The following is a 14,245-nucleotide window of genomic DNA, read 5'->3' as shown; positions in this document are numbered from 1 at the left end:
GAGAAAACAGACACAAATTCCTCCCTTGTGGAACTGCCTCTCTGGTGGAAGAGATGGATGATGAATAAAATATGTAGGTGTCAGCTGAAAGAGGACTTTGTTTTCTTTTTTAGGTAGGAAAAATTTATAGCATGCTTGTCTGCAGATGGAGCTGACAGAGAGGGGGGAAAATGATCTCGCGGGAGAGGGAGGTGGCCTGGAGTAAGTAAGAGGTCTTGGTGTCCGCACACAGTGCCCGAGGAGAGAGGGCCGGGCAGAGGTTATCGAGCCCCTGCCAGGCGTCCTGGGCAACATCCCTGCCCTCCTGTGCGTTTCGTGTGATTGGGAAATGGGCGCTCTGAAGGTAAACTCGCAATCGTGGCTGAGGACGTGTGCCGTGACAGAAATACAGTGGTAGTGCTTTTAAAGTACGTCCAAGAGCCAATCGTGTCAAAAGCTGAAGGAAGAGGATTCCAGGCAGATAAGCAGCAGGTTCCAGGCTCTGAGAGGAGAAAGTCTGATTCCTCTGTGCACCCTTGAAGCAGGGAGGTTGCCTGCAGGGTGGTGACCAAGGGGGGTAAAGCATGAAAGGTAGCAGGCGTTGGTCACCTATAACTTTGTTTGTTTTTTGAGACAGGGTCTCACTATGCAGTTGAGACTGACCTGGAACTCACTGTGTAGCCCAGGCTGGTCTTGAACTCACAGCGATCCTCCTGCTTCAGCCTCCTGAGTGCTGGGATTACAGACATGAGCCACCACACCCGGCCTGTAACTTTTTTTTAAGCCAATAAATTTTATGGGCAAACGCGTAGCTAACTCCAGGCCAGGAAGGACAGTGTAACACTGTTAAATGGCAAAGTGGAATTGAAAACATTCCTTTAGATGGTACTGTCACAAATCTAAATGTCATGTTTTGCATTCAGGGGCAAACAAATCAATTGTAAGAGAACAGGAAGAGGAAATTAAATACATCACCAGTTGTTACGGCAAGAGTTTGGGGTTTTCCAGAGAGAAGAGTCTAACAGCAGAAAAGCAAACTCCTAAATTAGGTGTGGTAGTCACAGCTTGGGATGTGTACAGTGACAGCTCTGTCCCGAATATGTGACTTCAGGGGCAGAAATGAAGGGAGAGGGAGAAAAGCAGCCGATGCAGAGCTCTGCTGCTCAGGCAACCGTGACCACAGCCCGGGGACAGAAATAGAGTGGAACTTTCCACTGTATCACAGACCCCGGCAAGTTTCTCCTCATAGTGACCAAGTCCCTCACGTGTGAGTGCCAACCAGGCCACTGTGATGGCATCACCTCCTCTGACACAGCGCAGGGCACAAAGCCAAGGACAGGAACCTGAGTTGTGTGGTCAGCCTCACCTATGGGAACTGGCTGGTACCCACAGAACTGAGCCCAGCTGGAAGGACAGACGGGGAATCCCCAAAATCTCTGAAATGATTCACAAGCAGGATCTATTACGCATATGGGGAGAAAGGGCAATTTCTCTTCCTTTAGCATTTTATCCTGCGGTGGTTTTAAGTTGGACGTGTTTGTGACAGTCTTATTGGTGATGCTTTCATGAAATTTGGGCCCTGGAAGTGAAAGGGAGGCCCCCAAATGCTGGCCCAGAAGCCACAATGACCCATTCTTCCAAATTTCTCTAATTCAGGGAAGGAATCTTTATTAAGAATTATCAAGAGCCCGGCACGGTGGTGCATGCCTGCTGCATACAGGCTCCAGGAGGGGGTGGCAGGAAGGAGGACAGCAAGTTTCTCAGCCTAAAAAGTTAGGAGACCCTGTCTGAAACTTTTTAAAAAGAGTAGAGGGGAGGCCGGGATATAGTTCAGTGCACAGGCCCTGGGTTCAATCCCCAGTCCTGAAAAAAATTATCTAAGACTTCTGAATCTTCACAAATGTGCAGTTAGGTAAACGATTTACCCCTACCAAACCCAGGGCTATCATGATAGGAGAAGGGAGGAAGATCAGAAAAGGCATCTTTCCCAGGCCAACCGAAGACCACAGACATAAGATTCTGACTCCAAGCGAGGTTACAGAGCTGCACCCACGGTGAGGAGGGGTAATGAGCCGGAGCTCACCTCCCTGGCCAGTCGGACTGCCTGGAGTGCGTTATGGATAAACGTCTCGTGAAAGCCTGGCCACTCACCAAGCATGGCATTGTGCACTGGTGCTCTTAGCACTCCAGAGGCTGAGGCAAGAGGATATCCAGTTGTAGGCCAGCCTGCATAACAAAACCATATCTCAAAAAAAAAAAAAAGTAGTGTCATTATTCTGTGAGCAGCTCAGGGCCTTGAAGGTACCAATTTATGAAATATATAGTTTTAAAATATTTATTATTCTGTTTTGATCTCTCTCTCTCCCCTCTCTCTCTTTCACCAGGATCCTTTAAAATCTGAAAGTGCTGCCTGCATCTCTCAATCTCTCAGATACCGGGCTAGTCCCTGCCAGCCTGCACAAACTGTTGCTTTGTGTAGTCCAGGCTAGGATCCGCCTCTGGGGAATCCCGCAGGATTGCCTTCTCTCCAACCTATTTATTCTCTGGGCTACTTTAACTCCAAGGCTCAAAGCTGCCTTCACTCCTGTTATGTTCCTCCAGGCCTCCAATGGTGCCTTCCCAAAAGGAGGAGACCCGGCCGAGCTGGGCGCTTTATCTCCTCTCCTCCCTGCAGACACTAAAGCAGCAGCAGCAGCGCCCTCCGATGGCTCACCATGGGTCCCCTCTCCAGGGGCTCCTGGGCCTCCTTTTCCTGCCCTTCAGCTGCCAGCTAAGGGCTTCATACTTAATTAATGCACTCAGAGAGGGCACCACCGTGACATTTGAGCAAAATGCCTGTCCTCCAAGCAGGAGAATCTGGGCCAAACCTGTTTTCTCATTCCTAATGTGACTTGGCATCTTTGGCCTGTGTGTGAGTGTTCTTAAAGGATGATATTTGGGAGATTTATTCTGGATGTAGGTGTCTCCACTCTGGCTGTCTTCTTCGATGGGCCAGGAGCTCCTCTCTGAGCACCCCCTGATACATCTCCCGTCTTAAACATGGATTAGAAAGCAGTAAGGGGCAGTGGGAGGAACAGAGATGGTTCCAATAATCTGCTTCCCAGGCAGGTGACTGTTGAAAACCAAAGGTATAAAAAGTGTTTTAAGAGGAACTCCCATGAAAGCCATGAGAAAAGCAAGAACGGGGTGTCATTCTCCCCGTTCCCAGCCTGGATCCCCACTGTCTTAGCAGTCGGGTTTCACTGGGACCCAGCTCTCTCGAATGGAGATTCACTAAGGCCTGTGTGCACTGCTCCCCTTCTTGGGAGCAGCAGCGCCATGCCAGGAACCATCCAAGTCTGTCCTGGAAGAGGGCAACCGTGCCCTTCTACATTCACCCCACAAGCTCTGCCTTCTCCTGGCCCTGTGCCTAGTGAGGGCCAGGGATATCCTGAGAAGAGCACAGGGGTCAGGAGCCCAAGTACGCCTGGGTTCCAGGAACCGACCGCAGGCACAGGGGCAACGGGAGACAGCATCGGGGAGCGAGCAAGGAGCAAGGCCTCTTAGGTCTTAGCGGAGCACACAGGGCCGAGAGCACAGGCTGCACTGGGTCCTGACCGAGACCAGCACTAGTGGACTCGGTGGGACAGGACTCGTGGCCCAGGGAGGCAAGGGTGACAGGTGGCAGGAGGCTCTGGAAGGGAAGAGGACAGAAAGACAGTGCAGGACAGAGAAGAAAAGAAAAACAGGGAGACTTCCTTTCGGGGTCTCGCTCAGAACAGACAGACCCTCTTCTTTCCCTTTCTCCTTTTCCCCAAGTGGTCACTGAAGAGTCAGAGCACTCCAAAAACCTGTGGGCAATCTGAATGCTACTCCTATCACCAACCCTGTAATAATAAAATAATAATAATAATAATAATAATAATAATAATAGCAGTGACAATCACTGACTGCTTTCCATGTGCCAAGTACCATGCCAAGGTCTCACAAATATCAGTTGCATTTAATCTTCATGGCCACTTTTCCATACTATCATTAACACTGTTGTTGCTAGCAGTACTATTAATTAACATCATAGTACTGATAATGCTATTACTAGGTGCCGTTATCAGGTGCTATCATCACAGCATTACAGATGTGGGGATCAGGGGCTGCAGATGTTAAGATACCTGCCCAAGTGGATGTCACTGAGACTCAGTCACCGACTCCAGCTCTCAGTGTGCCAGACGGCGTACGGCCGACATTCCTTCCGTATTTCTGCTCCCAGCTACACGGTGGATGCCCCACTTCTGAGAGGTGGACCTTCTCATCCAACTCTCCTCTGCTCTTCTTAGAGTAGGGAAGCCTCGTTCAGTTCGTGTCCTCCCTGAGGCCCTCCTGGCCCTCTCTCTCTTTTTCCTGTATCACTGCAGCACCTGACTGTGTGCCGCTGCCTTGGTATTTTGTACCCAAGGACACCGGTCATTGTCCCACTCGAAGGGCAACACTTTGTCTCCCTCGCCAAATGCAAATGGACCAGGCTCACTTCTAAGGCAAGAGAAATACAAGGCTTGTGGCAGGTGATGGGATGACGCTTCCTCCAGTCTTCCTGCTGCTACAAAGGCCAGCCTGGCCCAAGCTTCAAGGCCAGTGTGCTGCTGCTCAGTGGCCTTGGCAGCCTGTCCCTCTGCACCCCTCCTCCTTTCCCACGCAGCGTCAGTTTACTCCTCCTTTCGCCTCTTCTTACCTAGCAAAGACAAATCCATCAGCTGCCCACGCCTCCCTAACAGCATCTGGCCCTCTGTTGTCCAGAGAGGTGACTGCAGCCTGTTCCCAGAGAGCTCCTGGCCCTCTCCCAGATCCCTCCCTTGCCTGGGCACAGAAGGGGCACCCTGGAGCCCTGCTCCAGGTTGCCTGAGCCCCAGCATGGGGCAGCATGTACTGTCCCAGCATCCCCACCTTCCCCATAAATGGTATTCCCCGAGGAGAAATCAATCCCCTCTAACCATTCTCTGAGGGGTCCGAGGGTTGATTGATGGGCCTAGTTGTTTTATTATTAGCAGTGTAAGTTAAGTAAGTCAAATCAATAAACTTTATAGGTCTCCCCAGTTCACCCCAGAGGCGAGACCCAGTAGCTTTCGCCTCAATAGATTTAGACCTCTGCCTAAATAAAAAGCAAGTCACCTGGAGAAACTATTTGATTTCTTTTTGAGAGACTCTCTTAGTGCCCTTGAGCCTGTCATGACTTAAATCAATAATATTAACAGCTTCCAGGAAGAAAGCAGCTGCCTTTGAAGTGTCTACCAGGCCCGTGACAGTTCTAGATGACCGGAAGGAACGTGGCTAAGTGGCAAAGATCAAAGCCTCTGCTTGTCCCATCCCTGGGCACTGGGTGCCCCGACCAGCCCTGGCAGTCCAGACCTCTCCTCCCTTCCCAGTGGCCTTTTTATCCTGTACGTTTGTCCAGATTTCTCCTCATCCGGGACTCCCCACTCCCCTACCCCTGCTCCGTGTTCGTGGCCTGCAAGGCCCTGTGTGACCAGGCCGGCTAACGAGGAGTCTTTTCTCAACATTCTGAGGGTGAGGGCAGGGGTCCCTCCTAGTGGCAACACTATGCATCTGCAAGAATATATAGGAGGCGGAATGGAAACAGTGGCAGGGTAATGGTGCTATGGATAATGCCTCACTGGAATGGCTCCAACAGTGACAGTGTCAGGCCTTGGTGAGGAAAGGGGTGGTCCAATCCAGGCCACTTTCAAGTTATTTCTCAAAGTCATCACCTCCAGGCCGGATGTGGCAGTTCATGCCTGGAATCCCAGAACTCTGGGAGACCGAGGTCAGAGAATCACATATTCAAGGCCAGCCTGGGCAGTTGAGTGACAAGTCTCAAAAATTAAAAGAAAAGAAATAAAGGTCTGGGGATGTAGCTCGGTGTGAAGGTCCAGTACTGCAAAACTAAATGAACCAGACATGGTGGCGCCCGCCTATAATCCCAGCACTGAAGGCTGAGGCAGGAGGATCACTGCAAGTTTGAGGCCAACCTGAACTACATAGTGAGTTCAAGGCCGGCCTGAACTGCACAAAGATCCTGTTTTAAAAACCAGTGAATGTTTTAACATATTACAAGGACTCGGGGGTGGAGCACGGCAAAACCCTGGGTTTAATCTCGAGACATCCCTCCCCACTACTTAGAAAAATAAAGTCCCAATCTCTGCCTCTACAGGGCCGGCCACTGGAGGCCCAACCTTACGCTCCCTGGCTGGTTTGGGGTCACTCTGCCTTAGCTCTGCTCCTGCCTCAGGCCGGCCTGTCCACCTCCCCATCATGCAAGTGTAACCACAATGCAGCCAACAGCAAAATGGCCTGGCTAGGGGTTAAGAACCAGCAGGACAACAAAGTCACCCCACCCCTGTTGCCAGTGTTAGGCCCAAAGTCACTCTGAGATGGTTAGAGTCCCCTGTGATGCTGTCGTTCTCCAGGGGAACAAGACTCGCCGCCCTGGGCCATGGGGTCAAGCTTGTAGAGAATCTCCGTGGCTGCTCCATTCTGCGCTGCCAGGGCGCTCTCAGGCCACATGAGCAGGTGGTCAGGACCAGGCCATCTCGAAATCCTTGCCGTGCTGGGTGAAGCTTAAATGATGCACTGGGGAACCCTATCGCCCAGGAAGCCAGCACCGGAGAGAATCAAGAGTTGCCACTGCCGGGCTGTCCCTGTCTTAGAGTCCGAGGCAGGCAGGTGAGGAGGGGCACGGGGAGGACACAGTGAGCAGATGGCTCGGACAGCTCCCTCCTAGTGCAGCAATTCCCACCGGTCATCGAGCAACGGAACGGGAAATGAGGATGGCCAGGAAAGGAGTGAGTTCTCTTTTCCTTTTTTTCTTTTCTTTCTTTCTCTCCTGTTTTTTCCTTTCTTTTCATGTGTGTGGTACAGCAGATGAAACCCATGAGTGCTCTACCACTGAGCTACTCTTTTTATATTTTATTCTGGGATAAAGTCTCACGAACTTGCCCAGGTGGGGCTTGAACTTGCTTGTTCTCCTGGCTCAGCCTCCCACAGTGCTGGGTTATAGGCCTGTGTCAGCACACCTGGAAAAATTCTTCTTTTATTAGGCAGACTTTTTGAAATGAGGGAAGGGGGAATAGATTTTGAAAAATGGCCAAGATATATTTGCACCAGGCTGGGCGTGGTGGCGCACACCTGTAATCCCAGCACTCGGGAGGCTGAGGCAGGAAGATCACTGTGAGTTCGAGACCAGCCTGGGCTGCATAATGAGTTCCAGCTCAGTCTCAGCTACGTAGTGAGACCCTGTCTCAAAAAACAAAACAAAACAAAACAAAGAAACAAACAACAACAACAACAAAAAAAAAATATATATATATATATATAATGTGCACCAATTTCCCAAAACAAATGTAACTATCATGGATTGCAAATATACACTAATAAAAATTTTAAAAAATAGTTTTCTTTTATTGAACCTCATAATATAATTGCATCAATAAAATTTAAAAACACTAAAATATAAAAAAGAGAGCTGGGTGTGGTGGCACAAACCTGTAATCCTAGCACTGGAGATGCTGAGGCAAGAGGACAGCCATGAGTTCAAGACCAGCCAAGATGACATAGAAAGACCCTGTCTCAGCTCCCCTCCCTATATATATATATATATATAGTCAATATAGTATATATATATGGTCAATATAGTATATATAGTACCTATATATATATATATATATATATACACACACGTATATTTAGATATAGATATAGATATATGAGAAAATGATAGATTGATATTTTAATTATATATTTTTATAACTGAATCAAATGTACCTACATATTAGTCTGTCACAGCAATGAACAATATCAGTTCCAGGTTTTGAGGCTTCACCCTTACAAATATATCAATGACAATGTCAAAATTGGTCTTCGTATATTCATGTTCAGTAGTTTGTGGATGTCTTTATTCACAGTTATTGATTTCAATTCAGAAAAATATTCTTTTATATGAATTGGCAGGTGTACAAATAGAAAGTCCTAGCCATAGGGATAACTTTGGTGGAGAGTTACAAAAGTCCTGCTTTACAGTTAATTTCAGACATTGTAAGACTCTCCATACATTTGTGTCTTTTGGGTTGTTGATAGCTCTTCCAAATATCTTCACAGTTCAAAATAATTCTACTAGAATACCTTCACTGGAAAATTCACCATAAATTTCTGTTATCGTTCGTAAATCTCTGCTTTTGTTTTGACGCAGAACCTCAAGGAATTGCTCAAACTGACCTCCAACTTGTGATCTCCTGCCTCGGCCTCCTGGTTACAGGGAATGCAGGTGTGTGCCAGCACATCTGCCTTCTGAAGTTTTGCTTCTGCAAAAATCAGAGAAAATGGCTGAGCTGAGTGACAGGAAATGTTGGCAAACCTGAGTTTGTTGATTGAGAACAGGCATCCCATTATTGAGTAAAACAAGCAAGGCATTTAAACACTGCTCTTTTGAGTTCTGGCAGTAGCCACATGGAACAACAGAAATCAAAACAAACAAACTCAGATTCTGCTTCTTTGTGTTAGGATCATGCAGTAGAATTGTTTATTTTCCATCTATTGTGTAAAGCTGTTTCCAGAGGGCTTAGCCCCCAAGGTTCCTAATCTTTAGGTACTAACCCTGGACACAAATGCTTGTGGGTAAAATCACTGGGTCAGAGGATAATTCTCCAAATTAATCTCCTGTAGGAAACAAGGTTTGCCAGCAGAGAAGTTACTTAAAAATATTAATTTGAAATTTACAGCCAGGCATGGTGGCACACACCTGTGATCTCAGCACTCAAGAGGCTGAGGCAGGAGGTTTGCCATGAGTTCATGGCCAGCCTGGGCTCCATAGTGAGTTCAAGGTCAGCCTGAACTACCTAGTGAGACCCTGTCTCAAAAAAACAAAGGAAAAAAAAAGTAAAAATGAAACTTACATATATGGATATTGTTAAAACTTGATAATAGCTGTAACAATGACTGAGCACTTAATCCAAAAGAAGACTTTTTTTTCCAAGGAAGAATAGTTTGATCATAATCGCAAGCCACTGGTGATCATTTTAAAAATGGACTGAATTTTAGTTTACTATTGCTTTAAGTTTGCTGCAATGTACCCCATATTACCTGAGCCTGAGAGAAATGGCTCCCCGTTCCCTTCTCACCCATGGCACCCAGAGTCTCGGGTGAGGAGTAAGGACAACTGCTGTCTGTGCCCACTGACGGGCAACCCAGGAGCCTGGCCTTTAAGCTTCTGGGAGAGGCTCTGTGAAAACTTACAAAGTAGAGGTCTGCCTACTCACTGTGTGTTCTATTTGTTTGTCCTATTAAAAAAAAAAAAAAACAGAAACAGGGCCGGGAGTTAGCTCAGTGGTGCTGCTGCCTGCCTTGCAAATGTAAGATCCTGAGTTCGATCTCCGGTACCAAAAACAAAGAAACCAACAAAAACAGACCAAAAAATTAAAGAAAAGCTTTCAACGTCTTCTGGCAAGATGTGTGCTTGCAGTTTGCTGGTCTCTACCAGTCTATCGCCCCTTGGCTAATACATCATCCACTCGTCACTGGCCAGCAGATGCAGGGGTCTGAGTGTGGGGCTCCTGCTTCATGGCTTTGTTTCCAGAGCCGTCCTCATAGTGTGACCTCAATGTTTTCCAGTTATTTTGCTTTTGGGGGCTTGCTGTCTTCTCCACCTTCAGTAATCACAGCTCACCAGCCTCTTCCTGGCCCCCCAGCCCCACTAGCTCAGAAACGCTCTTCTCTCGTTTAACTTGACCCTGAGTGTGAGTCAGGCAGCTGCATCCTCGGAGCGAGCACTTTGGTTCTCAGCTTCTCCTGGGATGCCCTGAACACACACGCGGAGTACAGTGGCCTTAATTTAACGCCATGCAAAACACGTTCCTGGCCAAAATGACCCGTATCAGTTTGGACAGTGACTTCCAGTACAGCCAGTTTACATCAGCTCTGGAGAGGCAAGTGTCCCACAAGCAGGAATTTTACTATGAGATCAGCCATCATAGAAGTATTTACACCAAAGAAATTGGCAACCATTCCAAACAAGTGCTAGGGTGAGGTGACAGGGAGAAGAGCCAGCTGACCAGCACACTGCTGCCTCTGGCCCAACCCAACCCTTCCTTCTGCCCACAGCAACAACTACGCAGCTTGGCCTCCTCTGTATCCCTCTCGTATGCTTTAAGAGATTGAACAGCACAGTTAAAAGTCTACATCCTCCCCAGGGGGTCTTGAGCATGGTGCTTCATCTCTCCATGCCTCTTCACCCCCATCTCTAAGGTAGAGATAGCTAGGATTTTCATGGGGTTAAATGAGTCAATGCACATAAACTACCCAGAAAGCATCTGTACATGAAAAGTGTTCCACAAGGAGCTGTGGATGAAACTCAGGTTGCTTAGTGTGCAAAGCCCTGGGCTCTATCCGTAGCAATGGGGGCAAAAATAAAAAAAAAGTGCTCACAAATGTTAGCTCTTACTAAAACTAAAATATCATTTAGGTTTTGTTTTTTCCTTTTAGCTTGTAGTTAAAAGATGCAAACATTTACTACTCAATCAAATGAGTATACATCAGTTCACCCCTTGTCCTCTTCCTCTCAAAAAACAAAAAAATCAACAAGAACACGGGGTAAAAGGCCAGTTGATAACAATGCTCCAAAATATGAGTGTGAGTATTCATTTTTCATCTCAGTCCCAGAATTAGAGAAAGTCTCTCTGTATTTGCTTTTTGTAAGTTCTTGTCCTTTTAAAAATAGGCTTCCGGTTTTAAGAGTCACAATGTTTTTCTCATTTTAATGGCCCAGGATGTGTTTCAGGTGGTCTGTTTGATGCGGCTGTGTGTCTTTTGACCCTCCACAGAGTTATTAAATTGATGGTGTATTTTACCATCAATAACGTCTTAGAACCCAGAAGCACAGTGACAACAGCGGCGAAGTCCGGTATAGGACATGGTTACCTGTCCCGTGGCCTGTGTCACATCCTCCAGATCACGGCTTCTTGGGGAAGGGGTTCTGTGTGGCTGCTGAGACCACCCCTCCCGTCCTACAGGCCTGTAGTGGGGACTTTGCCCAGGCCTGTCTTCTCCAGGCCTGCCATTCTTTTGCATGACTTCTTTTGTTTTCATTTGCAATGCTGGGGAGTCAAACCTAGGACCTTGCACATGGTAGGCAAGCGTTCTAGCGCGGAGCTCTACCATCAGCACCTGGACATTTTTAAAGCGTGTAAAGATTCACCCTCACTCTTCAATTAAAAGCATAATAAATCTGGGCTAAGATTTGACCACCAGAGAGGAAGGCGGTAGGACCAGTGACGGCAGAAGTGAAAACCGGAACCAGTCTCCAAAACTCGCTGTACGGCTCAGCCCACGCTGCCATTTCGTTCTGAGTCAGCCCCTTCGCAGTTCCACATCAGTGGTCTACACTTCACACTTTCCCTACAGTCTCAGTTTCTCCCACCCGCTTTCTTGCCTGAGCAGCTCGGAGAGGTGACGGGGGACGAAATCACTACAGGCCCGAAGTGTCTCATCAAGGAACAGACAGGAGAGCGATTGTGGTCTCAGGGTGGCGGAGAGGAGAGGAGCCCGCCCCTCGCCTGTCACCTTGGACAAGAGAAACTCTCCCGACCCGACCCGGGACCCCGAGCTGCTGCCCCTCAAGCCGATCCTCACTGGGGCAGAGGCAAAGCAAAATGCGCCCCCCTCCCCCGAGTAGCAGCTGAGCAGAAGCACCAGCAGAGACGCATGGTAGAAGCCCATCTGTCACCCACCCCCGGCCTCTGCTGTCCTTGCTGTTTTCCCCATGTGCACTGATCTCCCTATTCCCAATAACACAACAGTAGAGGTCAGCGTCGGGTCCCAGGCCTGGATCCCCTGCACAGCTGGGCCTGGCACACACACACACCCAACCCACCTTTCGCCCGAGTGGGGAGAAGAGCAGACGGGCAGTGTGCTGCAGCGGGAAGGCTAACAGGCCGGCTCACCCCACCCCAGCCACACTGCCCAGCCGGCACAGCAGCAGCCTGGAAGGTGCATCCCCACTCGGAAGTCGCTTCCCAGCCATCACCAGGTGCAGCTCCTCCAACTTGTACCTCTAAAACCATGGGCCAAAATAAAACTCTTTTCTTTATAAAGAAGCTTGCCTCTGGTATTTCATGATAACAATGGAACACTAACGGGGGCCAACCTTGCCAGAACCAGAACCCCTCCAAAGAGCACCTTTGGCTCACAGACCTGTTTAGAGCCGTGCTGTAGTCTAGAACTTGCTACCTATGCAGCAAAGAATTTAATCTTGCCCTGGTGGGGGCCCAGCCTTTACCCCTGACTTGCACAAGGCAGTCTTTGCCTACCTAGAGATAGGAACAAGGTGACTTGTGGGGTGGCCACACCAGAAAGACCAGCAGCATGATTTAGGACAGAGTTGCAGGTCACAGGATACCGACAGGGGGAGCGTCCCTGTTTGGCCAGACTCCATGAATACAATGTCCAGAAAGTAACACACCCACGAAGGACCACAGAAGCTCCAGTTTGGAAACTTTGCTGGACCCCACTCGGTGCTCCTTCCCCTGGCTGATTTTTTGTTATTACTACAGCACAACCTGCATATTCCAAATGGACAAGAAAATCAGTATCCTTACAGCTTCTTACCATGAACTGTCTTTGAATAGCAACATCCTTCTAGGACTTGAAGTTCTGTGAGACATGGTCAAACAGTTCACTACTGTGGAAAATGAAGGCCACTTACTCTAACAAGAGGAAGGGAAGAGGCCATGGTTTTTCTTTCTGATTCTTTCTGATTAACTGCTGTAACACCGTCCATCAGGCAGCTGAGGGAGTTTCATATCTGTCATTAAGCGCCAAAGCTCTTGCAAAATAACCTGGCTGTTATACGAATTCTGCCATTTGGCTAACACTGATAATGGCTCTTACAGCCACCACTCCACTGAAGCTATTAATTCATTCATATTAATTTTTGTTACAAACATTACAAGGGGAGGTGCATCCGGATATTCGGGTACACGTTCTACTTTAAGGCTGTATATTCGGTTTTCATAAATTGTTCTTGGAAGCCCAGTAATTATCTCTGTCAGCCTTTTGTCTCATTTTCACCATCTCCCAGACCCCAGCTAACTGTGCTGACTCCTCTCTGGCCTCCTTAGAGCTCTTCCAACAGTTGGAAATCGTGAGGGACTCTTACCCCTGAGCCTAGTGTAGCTGAGCCCAGTGTATCCCTTTCCCTATAATAAACTGTCATTGTGAGTTGAAAAGATCTTAGTGAATTCAGTGAGTCTTTTGTAAATTATTGAGCCGAGAGTCTTGGGGACCTCCAGACTTGCGGTGGGTATCAGAAGTGAGGGCGGCCTTGTCGGAGTGAACCCCTTTAACTCGGCAGGTGCCCTGCCCCTGCCACCAGCCATCGCTCTCCTTGTAAGGGTCCCACCTGCAATGTGATCCTAGCCCACTCCTCATTCAATTCCTACTATTTTATCCTCCACAGACATTTCCTCAACATATCTCTTTGTTTTTGCTTATTTTGTTTTGGGGATTTTGCTTTTTTGTTTTGGCACTGGAGCTCGTACTCAGGGAGCACTGAGCTGCAGCCTCAGCCCTTTTTACCTTGAGACAGCTTCTTACTAAGTTGCTCAGGCTGGAACTTGCTATTCTCCTGCCTCAGCCTTCCAAATAGCTGGCATTACAGGTGTGCACCACCACATCTGGCTTCAATAAAATCTCTTTTATAACTAATTCCAACTTGGCCACTGCTTCATGAGTCTGAGTGAATGTGGGTGATCTTTGATTCTCCAGTGCCAAAGTGCAGAGTTCTGGGCTCCATCCACACCTGCTGAGCTTTCAAGAAGAAAAAAAAAGGGAAGGTCGGCCCAATCTTTTAGTACCTGCCATTTTGTAAAGTGCCTTTAGCTCAAAGTGGCAGATTTTGGCACCTTGCAGGGTGTCGTATTCTGCCAGTCTGCTGAGCACATTCTCCTCTCACTTTGTTTATAAACTTCTGCTACCAGGATCCTGGAATTAAATATCAGCAGCAGCTGATTGGCCCAATGAAAATGAATTAAAGTGGCGAAATATCCACACCTGTAATATAACATAGTTTCACCCATCCGTGAGAGAGTGAGAATGCAGCTTGGCTAGGGCCACACAAGAGAGAGAAAGGAGCCAGACAGAGGCTTCCCGTCCCTGCTAATTTGGTGGCCCAGCGAGGTGATCAGCCTCCTGTCCCAAATCGGGGATTCCAGAAACTGACAGTAGCAAGAAGGCATGTGAAAGCCTTGGG

General features: G+C 48.1%; 1 pseudogene; it reads right to left on the bottom strand.

Annotated features, from left to right (window-relative positions):
- Nucleotides 1-12,752: 12,752 nt before the first annotated feature.
- Nucleotides 12,753-13,210, bottom strand: LOC104847575 (annotated as a pseudogene).
- Between the last annotated feature and the right edge of the window lie 1,035 nt (nt 13,211-14,245).

The sequence above is a fragment of the Fukomys damarensis genome, unplaced genomic scaffold (genome assembly GCF_012274545.1).
Source record: "Fukomys damarensis isolate Sample0158 unplaced genomic scaffold, DMR_v1.0_HiC HiC_scaffold_21, whole genome shotgun sequence".
NCBI classification, from domain to species: Eukaryota; Metazoa; Chordata; class Mammalia; order Rodentia; family Bathyergidae; genus Fukomys; species Fukomys damarensis.
This window is presented reverse-complemented; position numbering and strand designations above follow the sequence as displayed.